Below are 23103 nucleotides of genomic sequence, written 5' to 3' on the forward strand. Positions count from 1 at the left end.
CATTGTATAGATGTACCAAAGTTTCCTCAACCAGTCATCCGTTCTGGGGCATTCGGGTTTTTTCCAGATTCTGGCTATTGTAAACAGTGCTGCGATGAACATACATGTGCAGATGTTGTTTCGATTGTACTTTTTTGCCTCTCTGGGATATATTCCCAGCAGTGGTATTGCTGGGTCAAATGGGAATTCAATATCTAATTTTTTGAGAGTCGTCCAAATTGTTTTCCAGAAGGGCTGAACCAGTCGGCATTCCCACCAGCAGTGAAGAAGGGTCCCTTTCTCCCCACATCCTCTCCAACAGCGGTTGCTTTTGTTCTTTTGGATGTGTGCTAGTCTCTGTGGTGTGAGGTGGTATCTCATGGTTGTTTTGATCTGCATCTCTCTGATGATTAGTGATGCAGAGCACTTTTTCATGTGCCTTTTGGCCATTCGTATTTCTTCCTTGGTAAAGTTTCTGTTCATTTCTTTGCCCCATTTTTTGATGGGGTTGGATGTTTTCTTCTTGTAGAGTTCAACCAGTGCTTTATATACCATTGATATCAACCCCTTATCTGATGGGTATTGTGTAAATATCCTTTCCCATTCTGTGGATAGTCTTTGGATTCTGGTCACTGTATATCTTGCTGTGCAGAAGCTTTTTAGTTTAATGTAGTCCCATTTGTTGATCTCTGTTTTTACTAGATTGCTTAGTTCCTTGTCACCTTTGAAGATACCTTTATCTTCAATATCCTGGAGGGTTTCGCCGACCTTGTCTTCAATGTACCTTATGGTTTGTGGTCTAATGTTGAGGTCTTTAATCCATTTTGATCTGACATTTGTGCATGGTGTCAGGTCAAGGTCTAAACCCATTTTTTTTGCATGTGGTTGTCCAGTTGTGCCAGCACCATTTGTTAAAGAGGCTTTTCTTCCTCCACTTCACATCTCTTGCTCCCTTATCAAAGATTAGGTGATCATACATTTGGGGTTGTGTGTAGGGATATTCCACCCTGTTCCATTGGTCTACGGCTCTGCCTTTGTTGCAGTACCATGCTGTTTTAATTGTTACTGCTTTGTAGTAAAGTTTGAGGTTGGGGAGGGTGATGTCTCCCATCATCTTTTTCCCAAGAATTGTTTTAGCTATCCTTGGACGTTTGTTATTCCATATGAATTTTAGGATTGCTTGATCCATTTTCTTTGAAGAGTGTCATGGGTATATTTATAGGGATCGCATTGAATCTGTATAATGCTTTAGGGAGTATTGCCATTTTGACAACATTGATTCTCCCTATCCACGAGCACGGTATATGTTTCCATTTCCTCATGTCCTCTTTGATTTCATGGAGTAGCGTTTTGTAGTTTTCTTTGTAAAGGTCTTTTACTTCCTTGGTTAAGCTGATTCCGAGGTACTTGATTTTCTGGGGCACGATTGTGAATGGGATTGCTTTTTTCATGTCCCTTTCCTCTGCCTCATTGTTTGCATATATGAAGGCCATGGATTTTTGGGTATTGATTTTGTAGCCTGCAACTTTACTGTATAAGTCTATTGTTTCTAAGAGTTTCTTAGTAGAGGTTTTAGGCTTCTCTAGATATAGTATCATGTCGTCTGCAAATAGTGAGAGTTTGATTTCTTACTTTCCTATCTGGATGCCCTTAATCTCTTTTTCTTGTCTAATAGCTATCGCAAGTACTTCCAGTACTATATTGAAGAGGAGTGGTGAGAGTGGGCATCCTTGTCTTGTGCCGGATCTCAGAGGAAAGGCCCTTAGTTTTTCCCCGTTGAGGATAATGCTTGCCGTAGGCTTGTGATAGATGGCTTCGACTATCTTGAGGAAAGTTCCTCCAAACCCCATTTTGGCGAGGGTTTTCATCATGAAAGGATGTTGGATCTTGTCAAATGCTTTCTCTGCATCTATTGATATGATCATATGGTTTTTATCTTTATTTTTGTTGATATGCTGGATTATGTTGATTGATTTCCGAATGTTAAACCATCCTTGCATCCCCGGGATGAATCCCACTTGGTCGTGATGTATGATCTTTTTGATGAGTTGTTGGATCCTATTTGCTAGTATTTTGTTGAGGATCTTCGCATCGGTGTTCATCAGGGAAATTGGTCTGTAATTTTCTTTCTTAGTGGTGTCTTTGTTTGCTTTTGGTATTAGGGAGATATGTGCTTCATAGAAACTGTTTGGGAGAGTTCCTGTTTTTTCAATTTCCTGGAAAAGTTTGAGGAAAACAGGCAATAGTTCTTCTTTAAATGTTTGGAAGAATTCGCCAGTGAAACCATCTGGGCCTGGGCTTTTGTTTTTGGGGAGGTTTTTGATTACAGTTTCAATTTCCTTAACATTGATGGGTCTATTCAGGTATTCCAGGTCTTCTTTCTTCAGTGTTGGGAGATTGTAGGAATCAAGGAATCCATCCATCTCTTTTAGGTTCTCCTTTTTTGTGGCGTAAAGACCTTCAAAGTAGTCTCTAATGATCTTTTGAATCTCACTGGTTTCTGTTATGATGTCCCCCTTTTCATTTCTGATTCGATTTATTAGAGTTTTCTCTCTTTCTTTCTTTGTGAGTCTTGCTAGCGGTTTATCAATCTTATTTATTTTCTCAAAGAACCAACTCTTTGTTTCATTGATCTTTCGGATTGTTTTTTTGGTTTCGATGTCATTAATTTCTGCTCTACTTTTTATTATTTCTTTCCTTCGGTCTGGTTTGGAGTCCTTTTTCTGGTCCTTTTCTAGGGTCTTGAGTCGTGAAGTCAAGCTATCTATGTGCAGCCCATCTGATTTTTGATGCCTTGGCAAGTGAGACAGCGTCCCTGTCTTTAATTTATTTTTTATTTATTTATTTATTTATTTATTTATTTTAATTTTATTTTTTATTAATGAGTCACCGTGAGGGTACAGTTACAGAGTTTCGTGCCTGTGTTACAGTTATACAATACTCGAATACCCATCCCTTCACCAGTGCCCATTCTTCTCCACCGATGCCCTCAGTGCCCTCCCCTCCCCTCTTACACCCCAACCCCACCCCCCGTGACAGGGAATTCCTTGTTGTTCTCTCTCTCCTTTTGGGTGTTATGGTTTGCAATGGAGATACTGGGTGGCTATTGTGTTCAGTCTATAATCTGCTTTCAACCCACCTCTCCCATCCTGAGTGGATCCTCCACCACACTTTAGTTGGTGTTCCCTTCTCTACCTGAATTGCCCTCTCCCCCAGCCTATGAGCGCAGCTTCCAAGCCGTGGAGCAGGCCTCCTGGTACTTATTGCTACTATTCTTGGGTGTTAGTCTCCCATTCTGTTGTTTTATATTCCGCAGATGAGTGCAATCTATCTGTGTCTGTCTCTTTCTTTTTGACTCATTTCACTTAGCATGATACTTTCCATGTTGATTCACTTATATGCAAAGTTCATGACTTCATCCTTTCTCACAGCTGCATAGTATTCCATTGTGTAGATATACCAAAGTTTCTTTAACCAGTCATCTGTTCTCAGGCATTCGGTTACTTCCAAATTCTGGCTATTGTAAACAGTGCTGCGATGAACATACAGGGGCAGATGTCATTTCGACTATACTTTTTTGCCTCTCCAGGATATATTCCCAGAAGTGGTATTGCTGGGTCAAATGGGAGCTCAATTTCTAATTTTTTGAGAAGTGACCATATTGTTTTCCAAAAGGGCTGAACCAGTCGGCATTCCCAACAGCAATGTAGGAGGGTTCCTTTCTCTCCGCATCCACGCCAACAGTGGTTGTCTTTGTTTTCCTGGATGTGAGCCAGTTTCTATGGTGTGAGGTGGTATCTCATAGTTGTTTTGATCTGCATCTCCCTGATTAGATTAGTGATGAAGAGCATTTTTTCTTGTGCCTCTTAGCCATTCGTATTTCCTCCTGGAGAAAGTTTCTGTTCATTTTTTCGCCCCATTTTTTGATGGGGTTGGATGTTTTCTTCTTGTAGAGGTCAACCAGTGCCTTGTGTACCCTTGATATCAACCCCTTATCAGATGAGTATTGGGTGAATATCCTTTCCCATTCTGTAGATTGCCTTTGTATTCTAGTCACTGTATCTTTTGCGGTGCAGAAGCTTCTTAGTTTAATATAGTCCCATTTTTTTGCAATGTAATACATAGTATTTATTGTTAATGTTTGAGGTCTGAAATAGATGAAGAAAAGTGTTTTATTTATTTTTTTATTTGCTACTTCTATCTTTTGCACACATCTTTTTTTTTAATTTATTCTTTTATTGAATCACCATGTGGAAAGTTGCAAAGCTTTCAGGTTTAAGTCCCAGTTATACAATGCTCGAACACCCATCCCTTCACCAGTGCACATATTCCACCACCAAGATTCACAGTATACCCCCCCACCTCCCCAGCCCCCCACCCCGCCTGTGTAACTGATAAATTTCACTTTACTTTCATAATATGGTACCATTTGTATATCTCTGTTTCCACTTGGTTGCTCATTGCGTGTCATCTTTGAAGATACCATTAGCTTCAATATCGTGGAGGGTTTTGCTGAACTTGTCTTCCATGTATCTTATGGATTGTGGTCTGATGTTGAAGTCTTTAATCCATTTTGATCTGACTTTTGTGCATGGTGTTAGGTCGAGGTCTAAGCCCATTTTTTGCATGTGGCTATCCAGTTATGCCAGCACCATTTGTTGAAGAGACTTTCCTTGATCCACTTCACATTTCTTGCTCCCTTATCAAAGATCAGATGATCATATATTTGGGGTTGCATGTACAGATATTCCACCCTGTTCCATTGATCTGCGGCTCTGCCTTTGTTCCAGTACCATGCTGTTTTAATTGTTACCGCTTTGTAGTCAAGTTTGAAGTTGGGCAGGGTGATGCCTCCCATCGTCTTTTTCCCAAGAATTGCTTTAGCTATTCGTGGGCGTTTATTGCTCCATATGAATTTCAGGAGTGTTTGATCAATTTCTTTGAAGAATTTCATGGGTGTCCTTATAGGGATCGCATTGAATCTATATAGTGCTTTGGGGAGTATTGCCATTTTGACAATGTTAAGTCTTCCTATCCATGAGCAGGGAATATGCTTCCATTTCCTCGTGTCCTCTTTTATTTCGTTGAATAGCGGTTTGTAGTTTTCCTTGTAGAGATTCTTTACCTCCTTCGTTAGGCTGATTCCGAGGTACTTGATTTTCTGGGGCACAATTGTTAATGGGATTTTTTTTTAATTTCACTTTCCTCTGTCTCGCTATTTGCGTATAGGAAGGCCATGGATTTTTGGGTATTGATTTTATAGCCTGCAACTTTGCTGTACAAGTCTATCGTTTTTAGGAGTTTCTTAGTGGAGGTTTTAGGATTCTCTAGGTATAGAATCATGCCATCTGCAAATAGTGAGAGCTTGATTTCTTCCTTTCCTATCTGAATACCCTTAATGTCTTAATGTCTTTTTCTTGCCTAATTGCTATTGCAGGTACTTCCAGTACTATGTTGAACAGAAGTGGTGAGAATGGGCATCCTTGTCTTGTTCCTGATCTTAGAGGGAAGGCCTTTAATGTTTCTCCATTGAGGATAATGCTTGCCATGTGTTTGTGGTAGATGGCTTCGACTATCTTGAAGAACGTTCCTTCTAAGCCTCCGTCCCTGATTCTGTTTTTGTTGTTGTTGTTGTTGTTGTTTTTGTTTTTGCTAACCCAGTCGATCGTATTCCTCGTCGATATTGCCAAGGACGGCATCTTTCCACGTTGCCACAATAGTTCCAAAGAGCTCCCAGTTGGTGATCATTCTGGCAGTTCCTTTCTTAAACTTAAACTTTGCAGACCTCTCTCCCCAGTCTGTGAAGTAGAATTTTGCACAAAGGAGATGGTGGCCCGATCCCATTTGAATTTTCGGGACAACAGTGACATTGGTCAGGCAAAACCTTCGATTGAATATGATGTGGTCAATTTTGTTGTGGAACTGTTCACCGGGAAGCTCCCATGTCCAGCGTTTAGATTCGGCCTTCTGGAACTTTGATTTACCATGAATGGTCTTGGTCGACATGTGAACTCAGACAGTCTCTAACCCTGATCGTTCCATTCTAGGCCATGGGTCCCAATGTGGAGTTCTTTGGGCGACCTTGTCGGTCCTTCTTCATCGTAGTTGGATGTTGGTGCATAGACAATGAAGATAGAAACTGCAGGCAGTGAGCCACATCTATTCAAGCATAATCGTCCAATTCGTGTTGTTAGGCATTCGAATGAATCAATGTTCGTGGCCAAGTTCGTGTTGACAAGGACACTGACGCCACCGACGCCTCTGTTGTCGCATGTCCCGAGGAACAGTTCTTCTCCAGTGTCGAAAATGGCGTGATGTGATCAATGTCTTCTTGTTTCATTCAGACCAATGACGTCGCACTTGATCTTCTGCGCTTGCACCATCAGTTCCTCAATGGATGCTGCCGATGCCAGAGTATGTGCATTGAAAGTACAGACAGTCATTTTAGTCTTTCTTCGTTTTAGCAGTCTAGTTTGTCCCTGAAACTTTTTTCAGCCTCTCCTTGCTCATCTTTTTTAACGCTGCCACATTGGGGGCTCTTTTGGTATCAGGTGAATGAGGCCCATTCAGATAATATTACAACATTCAGATGGAAAGACTGTTTCCTAAAGTCTATATTTAATTACGGGATTTGGCAGAAAGATAATACAGCAGGAAGGATTGTGTCTTGCATGTTGGCTAAACCTGGCATCCCAGATGGTACCCCAATCACTGCCAGGGTGATTCCAAATACACAGCCAGGGGAAAAGCCTGAGCACTGACATGTATAACCGGAAAAAACAAACAAACAAGAAAAAGTAAAGCAACCAGAAGGTTTTGTTTATAATAATTCTACTTTGTGAAACCCACTTTATAAAAGGAAACATTTGCACTGCTAGCAGTGTTATATGAACAATTCATTTTGCAATGAAATGTCAGGGATTTTGCCTAACTAAAAATTATTATTTCCAGTCAACTTTGGTGAGTAATACCATCTGACAATGTACATACATGTTTATTATTTTATGATTCTATATTTTAAACTCTCAGGCTGACTTTTCTTTGGTAGCTTTGTCCCTTTACATAACTGAACCTCATGAAACTGCCAAGCCACCAATTTGTTCCAGATCTAAAGCTTATAGACTGCACAACCACATATGCAGCTGTGTGTTATCTCAAAAATTTTATATACATTTTTTATTGAATCATTGTGAGCTACAGTTACAAAACTTTCCAGTCATACAATGATCAAACACCCGTTCCTCCACCAGTGTACATTTTCCACCACCAATGTCCCCAGTATCCCTCCTGCCACCCCTACCCAAACCCACCCCCAACCTCTATGACAGACAATTTCCTTCTTTCTCTCTATCTCTCTCTCTCTCTCACACACACACACCTCTTTTGGGCATTACGGTTTGCAATACAGATACTGAGAGGCCACCATATTTGGTCCTTTATCTACTTTCATTTTTTTTTTGGCTTTTTGGGTCACACCTGGCGATGCACAGGGGTTACTCCTGGCTCTGCGCTCAGGAATTACCCCTGGCCGTGCTCAGGGGACCATATGGGATGCTGGGATTTGAAGCCAGGTCGGCCGCGTGCAAGGCAAACGCCCTACCCGCTGTGCTATCTCTCCAGCCCCGAAGCTTCTTTTTTTTAAATTTTTATTTGTTTTTATCTACTTTCAGCACACATCTCCCATCCTGAGTTATCCCTCCAACTATGATTGACTTAGTGATCCTTTCTCTATCCCAGCTTCCTTCTCCCCCAGCTCATGAGGCAGGCTTTCAAGCATGGAGCAATCCTCCTGGCCTTTGTGTCTACTCTCATTGGGTATTAGTCTCATATTATGTTATTTTATATTTCACAAATGAGTGCAGTCATTCTACGTCTGTCCCTCTCTTTCTGACTCATTTCACTTAGCATGATACTCTCCATGACCATCCACTTCTAAGCAAATTTCATGACTTCATCTTTCCTAATAGGTGCATACTATTTCATTGTGTAGATGTACCAAATCTTCTTTAACCAGTAGTCTGTTCTTGGGCGCTCAGGTTGTTTCCAGATTCTGGCTATTGCAAACAGTGCTGCAATGAAAGTACAGGTGCAGATGCCATTTCTACTGTGCTTTTTTGCACTCTCGGGATATATTCCCAGAAATGGTATTGCTGGGTCAAATGGGAGCTCAGTTTCTAGGTTTTTATATCTCAAAATTTTATAGTATTGTCAATGAGCCAAGTATGATTACAGCAAACTGATTGGAAAGCTTCACAGAAGACCACCAACCTCAATAAGCCCAAACAATGACACAGAAATCTCAGCTTGCGCCAACAAGTTCAGTAGACATTCATATGCTGACTTTAGTAACATCAATGTGAAATATAACAATCATCACACACTGACTCTTATTGATCTAAGATTTAATAACTCCATATGCCTTTGAGTTGTAACATAACTGAAAACTTAATCGTGCCTGCAAGGCAGCAGGCTCAGATGGGTGGGAAACTGGGAAAGTTGGTGGAGGGAAAGTCACAGTGGTGGTGGGATGAGTGTTGGGTATGTACATGTAATTCCTGAAACAACTGTATTATGAACAACTTGGTAAATGAGGGTATTATAATAAAAAGTTAAAAAATAATAATAAATAAAAATGTTCATTTTCACAGAGGAATTCCCTTAACGTTCCTTTTGTGAATGCAAGATTTGACAAATGTCTGAAATATTTTATAACTCTTCAAGGAGAGGACGGTACTTTTACATAATTTTCTTCTAATAGATTGTACAAACCAAAGGTTTTGTTTTATGATTATCTTGGACACTGACCCTAAATTTTCAAATGCTGTTTGACCCAACGGTATTATCTTACCAGTTCACTCATTAACCAATGAGTCGAGCAATATCTTTGGCATACACTGATTATTTATATGCATGAGTCATGATTTTCCTTTTTCACAAGTTGAAAGGTGACAGTAAAGTATGTCCATACTATCCGAAACTATTTTCTACATTCAATGCAAAACATATAAAACTTTCAGTATTTGGGGCTGGGATGAGAGCACAGCGGGTAGGGCGTTTGCCTTGCACGCGGCCGACCCAGGTTCGAATCCCAGCATCCCGTATGGTCCCCTGAGCACCGCCAGGAGTAATTCCTGAGTGTAGAAGCAGGAGTAACCCCTGTGCATCGCCGGGTGTGACCCAAATAGCAAAAAACAAAAAACAAACAAACAAAAAAACCCTTTCAATATTTGTATTTACAAAAGTAGGAAAAAACATCCTAACTGTTACTGGAACCACAAAACACTTCCTATCATCAAAGAAGTTCTATTAAGGACATGGCTGAGGCATTGCACGTCTTGATTTTACTTCCATGTATTATTGAAGTTTACTTTTCTTCCTTCCATTTTCTAGATTTTTGCTTCATGTACTTTGGGACTCAGATTATAAATGCACATGTTTATAATTTTTATATCTTTTTGACAAGTTATCAATTAACAATTGTAAAATGGGGCTGGAGGGATAGTACAGAGGGTAAGGAGCTTGCCCTGCATGTCTATAACCATGGTTTAATCCCCAGCAACAGATATGGTCCCTGGAGGCCTATACATGACGTTTAAATTAAATTGTGAATGGGATCCTTGACTTTACCTGGAGGGTACCAGAGGTGGAGTCTTTGGTTTTCTAATCTTTGTTTCAGGAATATTCAAATTGATGAGAATCTCTCTTTTTCCTGCATGTTTCCTGGTTGGTCTTCTCCATATAAATTTTATTCACCAAATATATAGCATTTCTCTCAGTATCTAGGACAAAGGAACATAGTCAAGTTCACTGCTAGAAATGACAAGTGTTTGGTATATTACAGTGCATCTGCATAAATTCTTTGACCAATCTCAACACTCTGGTTATTTGAATCTCTTACCACCCACCTCCATCCACCCACACCTTGATTGCCTGCTGCACCAACTACTCAGATTGTTGGCATATTGTTTTTTTTTTAATAATAAAATCCTTTTGATGTTGGAAAAATCTTCAAACTGGGAAACTATTTCAGGTAGATGCATCTCTGGGATGAAAACGATGTGGGACAGTAGATAACCCTCCCTTACCAGACCCATCAGCCACCATACCTGACCGTCTCTGCTATAAAAATTGGTCCAGATCGACACCTCCTCTAAATTTCATAGCACTTACAACCCAGAAAGAGCACAACAACTTTGATGGGAAAGTTGAGTAGAATCCCACAAAATTTGATGAGCAAAACCAATATCAGGGAAGACTCAACCAGCACCAACAGCTCAGTAAGTCCTTAAACGTTTACTTTAGTAATGGCATTGTGAGATATAACAATCAATCATCACTAATTGACTTTTATTGATCTTTTTTTTTTTTTGCTTTTTGGGTCACACCCGGCGATGCACAGGGTTTACTCCTGGCTCTGCACTCAGGAATTACCCCTGGCGGTGCTCAGGGGACCATATGGGATGCTGGGATTTGAACCCGGGTCGGCCGCGTGCAAGGCAAACACCCCACCCGCTGTGCTATCTCTCCAGCCCTATTGATCTATTTTTTGGAAATTCTATTTGATATTTTGTTGTAGCAAGCAATACAATTTTTATGTGCTAAGGGGCACACTTTGGGGGATGGGAAGGAAACTGGGGACGTTGGTGGAGGGAAGGTTATGTCAGTGATAGGATTTGTGTTTAAGCATTGAGTGCTTGAAACAACTCTATTAGGAACAGCTTTGTAAGTCACAGTGTTATAATAAAAATAAATTTAAAATTTTCTTTACTAATCATGATAGTACTTCACTATTTCTTTACTTTTTCTATTCATTTAGTCTTTCCCCATAAGAAATCTTGATTAAAGAATTCTCTTTTTTTTCTATAGGTTCTATGACAAGTTTAGAAATCTTCAATTTTGGAGTCAGAGAAATAGCCCAGTGGGTTGAGTGGCGCAGTTTGTGTGCAGGCGGCCTGGGTTCCATCTCCTTCACTACACGGTACTCCAAGAATCACCTAGGTCAACCCTTGAGCACAGAATGAGAAATAACCCTGATGCACCATTGGTTGTGAATATCAAATTCAAACTAGAAAGAAATATTACAACTCGATTTGGATCCAACAAGTCAATAAACTTATTTTTGTTTATTCAGGAGATCCAAAGTCTCTCACCATACAAGGACAAAAGGAAAAAGTCAACTTATATTGAAGTTTTTGGAGAGCCTTAGATCTCTTGAAGCTTAAAACAACTCTCAGGGGCCGGAGCGATAGCACAGCGGGTAGGGCGTTTGCCGTGCACGCGGCCGACCCGGGTTCGATCCCCGGCATCCCATATGGTCCCCCAAGCACCGCCAGGAGTAATTCCTGAGTGCAAAGCCAGGAGTAACCCCTGAGCATCGCTGGGTGTGGCCCAAAAAGAAAAAAAAAACTCTCAGATCAACTGTTTGTCGTCTTTGATTTTTCTCCTTATTATCAAAAGAAAGACAGAACCTAGATCTCATAACACATAAAGCTAAGAAACAAGCTTGAAAAGAACTCTCCAAACTCTCAGATTCACAAGCAAACCAAATATCACAAATCAAGTGAGAAAAATGACACATGACATTTGAATAAAACCTCCAGCCAGTTTCTTCCAAAGGGGATTGTGAAGTGTGTGGAACTCATCCACATCGCTCGTGTCTCGAGCAGCCATTGTCGGTCCTGTTTGAGAACTGTATAAATGAGACCTGGACATCGTGGTGTCTACTTCACACTCTGATCTGGATTCAACCTTTTGACTGCAGGTGGTAAAGCACCTTCTAGGATCAGATTTTCCTTTTCTCATCATGGCTTCAATTATGTGAAATAACAGTTTCAGAAGTTGCTTTTTGCTAAAGATCCAATCTAATAGATCCAATCTAATAAAGAGCTTTATTGGCAACAATAAAGGTTGCCAAGTTGGAAGATGGTAAAAGTCATGTCCTAAAACTAACCATCTTTTCTCAACAGTCACAGGAAGGGGCTTGTATAGAGAAAAAGAATGGGGTAATGTTATTTAAGGAGGGGTGGGTTTTTTATTAGTGGGCTCGAGTGAACAATAAACCCCCCCTTTTTTAGCTGCTTTCTTGAGGCACACTCCATTATCTTCAAACTTAGACAAAAGAAGAATCACAATTTGCGGGAATAAGTATGCTGAGGACATACTGTCCTTACCTTTAGGCATTGGGGCAAGGACAATTTTCCTTGTCTAATATTGTTCTTTGGTCCGGTTTCACTATCACTGCTGTGTTGGTGAATCATGTGTGGACTTTATGTCTTAACTGAGAAAATTGTCTTGTAGCCAGAAAACCATGGCTCTACCAGAGGGGAATATGAAAGCGTTTATAGACTTCCACCATTTCACTCATTATTTTTGTTTTTATCACCTAACATTGTGGCATATTATGGATCCATTTCTGGGTGATGTGGGGACTGGAGCGATGCAGGTAGGGTGTTTTGAGCCAACCTATGCTTATTCCTCCATACCCATATGGTCCTCCGTGCCTGCCAGGAGTGATCCTTGAGCCAGTAGTAAACCCTGAGAACAGCTGTGTGTGGCCCAATTCCCCCCACCCTAAGGTAAAATATTTAAGCATATTTTCCAGATTCTGATCCTATGCTCCAGAGACAGAGAGCCTCCCCTTCGCCCTACACATGTCACCCTGGTAAGAACAAACTTTAGTGTTGGCACGGTTTCTTGGGATGCCCTTGGAATTACACCAGTCACCTACACAGAGGATATATCGATAGTACTCTGGTTAGAATCCATTGTACTCTGGTAATAACAGGCAGGGTCAAAATTAATGGAAAAACTTCAAGAACTCAAAACTGATATTTTTGAAGATGTATTTTGACTGAAATTAGAACTTTCTTTAAAATGTTATAGGTCAGGAGAGAACCAGGGGAAGTCATTAACTATTGAGGACTTAAAGTAAAGAAAGGGCTCCAAAGGGATGTGATTAAAAGGAAATCCTCTTTCACTGATGGTGGGACTGTTTTCTGGTTACACCTTTATGGAAAATAGTATGAATATTTCTCAAAAAACAAAGTATAAATTTCCAGTATGACCCAGAAATTCTACTTCTTGACATATCTGCCCAAACACAAAAACATTAATTCATAAAAGATATATGAGCACCCATTGTGTTTGCAGTACTGAATATGATAGCCAGGAGATGGAAACACCCCAAGTGTCAAATTACAGATGAATGGATAAAAAATTGTGAAACAACCAAACACACAAGTATAAAGGCAGCTGTAAGAATAGACAAAATCACGTGTTTGCTGAAAGTTGAATGGAACCAGGGAATAACACATGGAGTGAAGTAAGTCAGGGGAGAAGGACAAACCAGATGGTAGAAAGAGCAGCAAGACAAGGAAATGGAAGGTATGGAATAGTGGCCAACCTTTGGTCCTGGATTGCACAACTGAAAAAGATGAGAAGGGACAGGAGGATTGAAGTGAATCAGAACTAACATAGAGGCTCTTGGACTCTATCGTGGTTAAAGTTTAAAATTGAGCTTACGATGGGGCAGTTAAGGTGCTTGCTTTGCATATGATTGACCCAGGTTCTCTCCCCAGCACCACAAAAGGTTCCACCAGCCCCCTAGGATTGATCCTGAGTGCAGAGCCAGGAAAATGGCCTGAGCACCATTGGGTCTGACCCAAGAAATTGAAAAAATGAGCTTGCTAAGGAGGTTGGGTAACTGGAGGCATTACTGGAGGGAGACTGGCACAGGTGGCATGTTTGGCATGTTTGGAGTTGGAGGACTGTAAGTCTGAAACTCTATCACTAACAGGATTTTAACTCAGGATGCCTATTTATAAAAACTAACAAACAAAAGATTGGCCTCTTCAAAAGAATGTTATTCATGGTGCCAAAATACGTTGATGGTATCTTTAAATACTAAATATTGGTTTAGGAACTCTGACACTGGTTGATTTGGAGTTAGTTTGGAGTTGGAACACTGAATGCTAGCTCTCAGTCATCAAGAGCTTTATAATCACAATGAATTAAAAAAATAAGACACTATTGTGGATTTTTAAAATATCCTCATGGGATGGATGCTCCTTTCAGAGGTAACAGGAAACTTTAACTTTCCTGTGAATGTGGCAGAACTAAGAAATACACCTCAGGGCATGCAAAGAGTTTTCTTCTGCTTCTCCAACCCATGAGGAGACAAAGCATAGCAAGCGGTTGGTGGAGGAGTGTAGCCCTCCAGAAGCCACAGGGGATACGTGGGGGCACAGGTAAGACTGATAGCTCATATAGCTGTGCACATGAACTACTGGCTGGGAACCAGTAGATGCTAGTTGTGTAGTGGTGGTTGACTGGGGTGGTCAATTGACAAAGTTTACTCAGGGCAAACAACGACTATATAGTGGTACAAGGAGTGAAAATAGGGCATTGGTAAGGGAGAAGAGAGAGGTCAGGCTTGATGAATTGTGGGACAGAACGGTACAGAGTTTAGTTTCTATGACATAGAGACAAAGCTGTATGCCTTGTAGGCGACATAGGTGTCAGCTTCTCATGTTCCAAGCTCCAGCTGCTGGTGATTGTGAAGTTATCAATCTATACTGATCTCTGGGGAATGCTAGGTTCCCCTGGTGTCAGTTCCTTCTCATAGGTTGGGACCTGGAGCGTTCACACAGGCCCCGCAACCCCAATGGTTTGGGAGCTGTGCCAGCAAGCGTTTCCTTTTTTTTTGTTTGTTTGTTTGTTTTGTAAACGAAAGAGGGAAAACTGGGTATGAAGGTGGGTGTCTTTTGCATGGGCTATTTGTGGCCGTAGGAGGGAGAATCCTAAGAATAATAACAGAAGTACATTTTTTAACACTACTCCAAGATTTCCATGGCATGAGTTATGCTTTGCCACCAGGAACGAGTGGCTGTCTTGCATGGCATCAACTGTCCTCCGAGCCATGCTCTCAAAGAGCACTTTTGGCAGTTTTTCCTGAAAGATACTAACAATTTCCTCCTGGAGGGCCTGGGCCTTGAGAGAGAAGTTCCTTTTAAGATATTATAAATGATATTTGATTTTCTCCCACTCATGGGAGGACACATTATAGATTTCGAGGGTGACAAAAGTAGAGGAGTCACAAAGAAGTTACAAATTCCAGTCACAAAGAAGACAAGCCTGTTGTTCTAATACATCAACTCATTTCTTGACCCATAGTAACACTTGTTTCAGGGTGCCCAGTTGCTGTTTTACATCTTGGCTAATAGTGGATTGAAGAGTCCAGAGGTGTGGGGAGTCTTTATGATTATGTCGTTGCCAACAAAGTCATGAGTGTGGACAGAAGTCTGCAGGGCAGTTATGCCAACTGCTGCCATAGGTGATTTGGCCATGAGTCTAATAATGCCAGTAATGTCCAGTAATCTGTGAGAGTGTTTCAAAACCTTTGTGAGGACATTAGCCTAGTCCTTCACAGGGGAACACTGCAATTCCCTACTCGGGTTTACAGCAAGCCAAACACAGGACCATGCTTATAGCCTTACAATACCGTGACTATTATTGGTTGGAAATAAAGAGACATCTAAACACATGAATAGAGCACAATCATTACCACTAATAGTTTTAAGCTTTTCATCAAAAGTGATCGTTCCATGAGCAAAACCAGGGAGTTTTCACGTAAGCCTGGATCCAAGAAGAATCATTCATGAACAGATTTACTATATTTGTCTATAGAAAAATGTCCCACCCAGATGTCACTGGAGTTTAAGGCCATGGCCATCTTCAATAAATTTTATGCTCAGGGTAGAGGGTTTTATTTTTTATGGCTTTGTGTCATGGTGGGGCCAATCCTCCATCATGCCATTCCAAAATCTCATCCCCATATAACAGTCATGACTCTTAGAGATGTAACTCCAAAAGATATACAGGGAATAACATAGAGTAAAATTGTTATCATCAGGGCAGCCAGGAATGAATTTTCCTAGTCAAAGAAAATGTTAAAAATCTGTAGAAGTAAAATATACAGTTTAATATGCCATGCTTAAGTCATTTAGTTTCATGTTGAAAATCTTATAACTTATAAACACTTATAACTGTTAAAGTGTCCAGAGACTTAAAAGCAAGCTCCCAGAAGAGAGTGATGCAGAGAGTCTCTTGACCGCACACCTGGCTGTCTTCCCCGGGGCCCCTCGGAGGGGATGGGCTCCAGCTTCCCTCCCCGCCCCGAGCAGAACCCCTGGTGCCCGAAGACTTCCGGAACCTAGCCACAGCCATGCTCAAGGTCCCTCTTCACACGTTCGGGTGAGCCTCACGCATGAAGGTACCGGCAGAGGAACCCAGGTGTGTGGGACCCGGGGCTGAGACCTCCAAGCCTGCTCAGATCAGGACTGGGCCCCTTCCGCCCAGATTTTCCACTTTCCAGTAGCTAGGCGGTCACACCCAGGGACTGCCCCCAGCGCCGTGTAATCCAGTCAACGTCCAACATCCAGAGACTTAAAAGCAAGCTCCTGGAAGCACACGGCCACTTTGTGGCCGCTTTCCAGCCGCGTAATATCTTATAGCCTACTTCTCCTTCTGGGAGAAATTGGCAAGCTACCGAGAGTTTCCTGCCCACCTGGGAGAGCCTCGAAAGCTCCCCATGGTGTATTCATATGCCAAAACCAGTAACAAGCTGGGTCTCATTCTCCTGACCCTGAAAGAGCCTCCAATGCGGCATTTGGGGGCCAGGATGAATGAAGACGTTACTGAGACCGCTCGAGAAATTCGACGATCAACGGGATGATGATGATGATGATGATGATGATGATGATGATGATGAAGTGTCTGATTATCTAAGACCTCTGTAACTAACACGAGTCCGGATAATCTGTGTAATATCCTATCTAATAGGCTTCACCAGAAAAGTATTAGATCAAATCTGAAAGTTGTAATTTAGAGATCTTCTCGCGGCATTCCCATTTGAGTATTTAAAATGCACATCTATAATCCTTATAGTCACACCTTACAGGTTGAAGTTACTTATCTCACTGGACTTAAAACACCTTGATCTCCCAAGAAATTTGAAATCAAGTTGCTAAATATTCTTTCTTTTAGCATGACAAAATTGTTCTCTGCAGTACTGTTTTAAAAGTACTAAATCAGTTTCATAATTCCCAAAAGACTTTACGATGTCCACAATTATTAATATTAATATGCTACACTTGACGAGAAGGTTTGCTCCTATTTATGAATTAGCCAGAACATACTAGTCCTTAAGAGTTTTTAGGACAGAACTCTTAAGGACTAGTATGTTCTGGCTAATTACAGGGCTAAAGCACATAAGTCACCATGAAAAAAATGTAAGGAATTCACACTTGAGAATAAAGCTCTCCTAAAGTCAGGACTGAGTTTGACATCTGGTTTTGACTTCAGAAAACTGATACCAAATAGGTACATCTATACAATGGAATACTATGCAACTGTTAGAAAGGATGAAGTCATGAACTTTGCATATAAGTGGATCAACATGAAAAGTATCATGCTAAGTGAACTGAGCCAGAAAGAGAGGGACAGACATAGAAAGATTGCACTCATCTGTGGAATATAGAACAACAGAGTAGGAGACTAATACCCAAGAATAGTAGTATATAATACCAGGAGGTGGGCTCCATGGCTTGGAAGCTGGCCTCACACGCTGGGGGAAAGTCATCCCAGATAGAGAGGGGAACACCAAGTAATATGTGATTGGAGATCCTGTGCAGGAAGGAAGATGCGTGTTGAAAGTAGACTAGAGACTGAACAGAATGCCCACTCAATACCCCTATTTGGAACCACAACATCCAAAAGGAAAGAGAGATATCAAATTGGAATGCCCCGCTACAGAGGCAGGGTGGGGTGGGGGGGACGGGACTGGGGTGGGTGGGAGGGATACTGGGTTCATTGGTGGTGGAGAATGGACACTGGTGGAGGGATGGGCTCTTAAACATTGCATGAGGGAAAAACAAGCACAAAAATGTATGAATCTGTAACTGTACCCTTACTGTGACTCACTAATTAAAAAATAAATAATTTTTTTTAAAAAAGAAAACTGATACCAAATAAAGTTACCTTAAGGATAGCATGTATTTTCTTATACTGGGCTGACTAACAATCTCATCTGAAAAAACTGACTACGGTTATTTACCATATTTTTTGCCAATTCAATAGACAACAAAACGAAAGGAATTCTTATAAAGAAATCTCATAATTTTCAAATGGGCAATAGGAAGGGAGCTTCCCAGCATAACCAGCAAGAGGTCTTGAAGAGCCATGCTAAGAGGGAGTTTGGAGCATGGGTTGGATCTTTTTCACCGACCAAGGGCAGACAATACAAAGGGCATCAAAACCAATTAAACTCCAGGCATGCAAAGAGGCAACGAGCTCCGAAAAGGGGACTGAAGTATGGGACAGTTTATTATGGAGATACAGTCACTCCAGTGGTCCAGAAAGCTGTGCCAGAACTGCAGTAGGAGAACAAGGGATTGCAAATATCAATAGTAAAAGTTGTTCTGACAATGAGATATCATCTCACACCACAGAGACTGGCACACATTCGAAAGAACAAAAGCAACCAGTGCTGGCATGGATGTGGGGGAAAAGGGACGCTCCTTCACTGCTGGTGGGAATGCCGACTGGTCCCGCCTTTCTGGAAAACAATACGGACAGTCCTTCAAAAACTAGAAATTGAGGCCTCTTCCTCTCGGTCCCATATTGAACTCGAGTTGGAAGAGGCGAGTCCGGTCTCAAAATGGAGGTAAAACCGCTGCCCGGTCGCCCCCAGCCCGACTCTGGCCGTCGCCGCCGCCGCCGCCGGGGGGAGGAGGGCCATGATCCAAAGGAACCAGAGCAGTTGAGAAAACTGTTTATTGGAGGTTTGAGCTTTGAAACTACAGATGATAGTTTAAGAGAACATTTTGAGAAATGGGGCACGCTTACAGATTGTGTGGTGATGAGAGACGCCCAAACAAGATGTTCCAGAGGCTTTGGTTTTGTGACTTACTCATGTGTTGAAGAGGTGGATGCAGCTATGTGTGCTCGACCACATAAGGTTGATGGGTGTGTAGTGGAACCAAGGAGAGCTGTTTCTAGAGAGGATTCTGTGAAGCCTGGTGCCCATCTAACAGTGAAGAAAATTTTTGCTGGTGGTATTAAAGAAGATACAGCGGAATATAATTTGCAAAATTGAAACCATAAAAGTTATGGAAGACAGGCAGAGTGGGAAAAAGAGAGGATTTGCACTTTTGATAATCATGATACAGTTGATAAAATTGTTGTTCAGAAATACCACACTATTAATAGCCATAATTGCGAAGTGAAAAAGGCCCTTTCTAAACAAGAAATGCAGAGTCTGCTGGATCGCAAAGAGGTCGTGGAGGTGGATCTGGCAACTTTATGGGTCGTGGAGGCAATTTTGGAGGTGATGGAGGAAAGTTTGGCCATGGTGGAAACTTTGGTGGAAGAGGAAGCTATGGTGGTGGCATCAGAGGTAGCTATGGAGGAGGTGATGGTGGATATAATGGATTTGGAGGGGATGGTGGCAACTATGGCTGAGGTCCTGGCTATAGTAGTAGAGAAGGCTATGGTGGTGGAGGACCAGGATATGAAAACCAAGGTGGTGGATATGGTGGAGGTGGTGGAGGATATGATGGTTACAATGAAGGAGGAAATTTTGGCGGTGGTAACTATGGTGGTGTTGGGAACTATATGATCTTGGAAAGTATAGTGGACAACAGCAATCAAATTATGGACACATGAAAGGGGGCAGTTTTGGTGGAAGAAGCTCGGGCAGTCCCTATGGTGGTGGTTATGGATCTGGTGGTGGAAGTGGTGGCTATGGTAGCAGAAGGTTCTAAAAACTCAGCAGAAAAGGACTACAGTTCTTAGCAGGAGAGAGAGCGAGGAGTTGTTGTCAGGAAAGCTGCAGGTTACTTTGAGACAGTCGCCCCAAATCCATTAGAGGAACTGTAAAAATCTGCCACAGAAGGAGCAATGATCCATAGTCAGAAAAGTCACTGCAGCTTAAACAGGGAACCCTTCTTGCTCAGGACTGTCATAGCCACAGTTTGCAAAAGTGCAGCTATTGATTAATGCAATGTAGTGTCAATTAGATGTACATTCCTGAGGTCTTTTATCTGTTGTAGCCTTTTCTTTTTCTTTTCCTTTTCATTACATCAGGTATATTGCCCTGTAAGTTGTGGTAGTGGTACCAGGAATAAAAAATTAAGGAATTTTTAACTTTTCAAAAAAAAAAAAAACTAGAAATTGAGCTTCCATGTGACCCCGCGATACCACTTCTGGGAATATATCCTGAGGATGCAAAAGAGCACAGTAGAAATGATATCTGTACCTATATATTCATTGCAGCACTGTTCACAATAGCCAAATTCTGGAAACAACCTGAGTGCCCCAAAATCAAATGACTGGTTAAAGAAACTTAGGTACATCTACACAATGGAATACTATGCAGCTGCTAGGAGAAATAAAGTCATGAAATTTGCTTATAAATGAATAGACTTGGAGAGTATCATGCTAAGTGAAATGAGTCAGAAAGAGAGGGACAGACATAGAAGGACTGCACTCATTTGTGGAGTATAGAATAACATCACATGAGGCTGACACCCAAGGTCAGTAGATACAAGGGCCATGAGGAAGACTGTTTCGTGAGTGGAGGGGAGAAGGCAGATGGAATAAAGAAGGGATCACTAAGAAAATGATGGCTGGTTATTTTGCTGCAACAGTCAGTAGCAAGCACCACAAGCCGGAGAATGCTCCGGACCCTACACCAGGCCAACAACACCGGGGCGCCAGACAGAGAAGGTGCAGAGTGCCCGCCTTCTCCAGATGGAGTCCTGGAGACACTGAGCTTCTACTAACAGGGCTCCGGTTTGTGGGACTGGGATATCTCTCCAAACCTTTCCTGATATCCAAAGAAAACGCTCAGGAACGGCGCTGCCACCCCTGAGTGGCCATTATGCCAGAGGCACAGAAACCCAGAGGCTGCTGGCAACTACACTCGTGGACTTTGAAGTAAACTATGGTCCCGCGCAGCCCCGGGAGCGAAAGGGTTTTTGTCCTCATCCTTTCCCCCTCTCAGCAGCATGGCGACCACCACCGTTTAGTGCCAATTGGACAGAGAGGTAGGAGATTGCAATGATGGGACGCATGGGAAATCTCGTGATAGGGGGTTGGGGGGCAGAACCGGCCCTGCTTCCTGCCCTAATGAGACCCCAGCGGCTTCCCACGAACAGCTCCCCTGCTCCTGAACAACCATGATCCCAGAGGCACACAAACCAATCTCGGAATGCAGCGGCTGCTGGCAGGAACACCTCTGGACTTAATACCAGGATCCCAAAACTGGGCGGCCAATTTCGCGACCGTGCAACATCATATGCACATTGTTATCAACAATAGAAAACATACGATCTAATGATGCCATTCTGACAGGTCTGACTGTTGGGGGGAAACTCCAATTAATGATACTGAGCTTTCAGTCAAAAATTGAATGTTATCATAGCAATGAGAGAGTTCATTGAAAATCATCTGCCACACAGGCAGAGGGAGAGAGGGAGGAAGGGTCTCTGGTGGATCATGTGCACTGGTGGATCATGTGCACTGGTGAAGGGATGGGTGTTTGATCATTGTATGACTGAGACTTGATCCGGAAAGCCCTGTAACTGTTCGCCTGGTGTCTCAACTGAAAAGCATAAAATAAAAAATAAGTTAACTAAAAATAAATAAAATAAGAAAAATAAATAAATAAAAAGAGGGTGTCCGACATTTTAGGGGTCCTTTGAGCAGGTATGAACTTTGTGGCGCAGAAAAAAAAATGTGTGCTTTGAACTTGAAACCGGGACACCTGGGCAGGCTCGGGCCGGGGCCGGAGCTCGGGTGGCCATGCCTCTGCACAGCCGCGTGAATGCCGAACGAGCAGGAACCAGAGGCAGCTATAAGACTTGGGGTTCCGGCGAGGGCTTGCAACCATGTACGCGGACTGTGAACTAAGCTTTTGCCCCACGCCGGCAAAACGGAGGAAATATCCTTCTCCCTTGGTCTCTCCTCCCTCCCGGGGGAGAAGGTGTGGTGTCCGACATTTTAGGGGTCTTTTGAGCAAGTATGAACTTTGTGGCGCGGAAAAAAAAAAAGAGACTGTGAACTAAGCTTTTACTCCATGCTGCTCCAGGAAGGGAAATGATTCAATTTCCAACTTTAATTTCCCTGGATTTAATTACTAAAATACAGAAATTGTAAACCGCGAGGCCGCTACGACTTTTTATCTCCTCATTCTCATCAGTGGAAAACTCAACATCAAATATTTCCTTGTCAATAGGGCTGTATTCTTGGGGGATAAATACCAACAAAAATAGTGAGTCTGTGTTGAAACTTCAACAACAATAGTGAGTTTTGTGTTGAAATATGGAATGTAATCAAGGTAAAGAGAAGAGTGAAATTTATCAGTTACCCAGGCGGGGGTGAGGGGTGGCGGTGGGAGCCATACTGGGGTTTTTGGTGGTGGAATATGGGCACTGGTGAAGGGACGGGTGTTTGAACATTGTATAACTGAGACATAAGCCTGAGAACTTTGTAACTTTCCACATGGTGATTCAATAAAATAAAAAATAAAAAAATAATAAATAAATAAATAAATAAATAAAAAGAAAAAAGAAAAAAAGAAAATGATGGCTGGAGGAACCAGTTGGGATGGGAGATGCTTGCCGAATGTAGATAGTGGACCGAACATGATGATCTCTCAGTGTCTGTGTTGCAAGCCATAATGCCCAAAAGTAGAGAGAGAGAGTATGGGGAATAATGTCTACCATGGAGGCAGGGGGAGGGTGGGAAAGGGGGTTATACCCGGGATATTGGTGGTGGGGAATGTGCACTGGTGGAGGGATGGGTTTTTGATCATTGTGAGATTGTAACCCAAACATGAAAGCTTGCAACTATCTCATGATGATTCAATAAAATAAAATAAAGATACTCAGTGTTTGCTTTTTTATAATTGTATTGTGGTAAAAATAGAGATGGTTTGAAATATCCTCACATAAATATTTTATTTTTATTTTTTTGCTTTTTGGGTCACACCCAGCAATGTTCAGGGGTTACTCCTGGCTCTGCACTCAGGAATTACTCCTGACAGTGCTCAGGGGACCATGTGGA

At 42.0% G+C, this 23103-nt stretch overlaps 1 protein-coding gene and 1 pseudogene across 1 annotated transcript in view; one reads left to right on the forward strand and one right to left on the reverse strand.

The window, feature by feature from the left end:
- Nucleotides 1-23103, reverse strand: part of LOC129403257 (uncharacterized) — a 146906-nt gene that overhangs the window by 38684 nt on the left and 85119 nt on the right. The window lies entirely within an intron of this gene.
- Nucleotides 18653-19913, forward strand: LOC129405148 (heterogeneous nuclear ribonucleoprotein A3-like; annotated as a pseudogene).

The sequence above is a fragment of the Sorex araneus genome, chromosome 1 (assembly GCF_027595985.1).
Source record: "Sorex araneus isolate mSorAra2 chromosome 1, mSorAra2.pri, whole genome shotgun sequence".
NCBI lineage: Eukaryota > Metazoa > Chordata > Mammalia > Eulipotyphla > Soricidae > Sorex > Sorex araneus.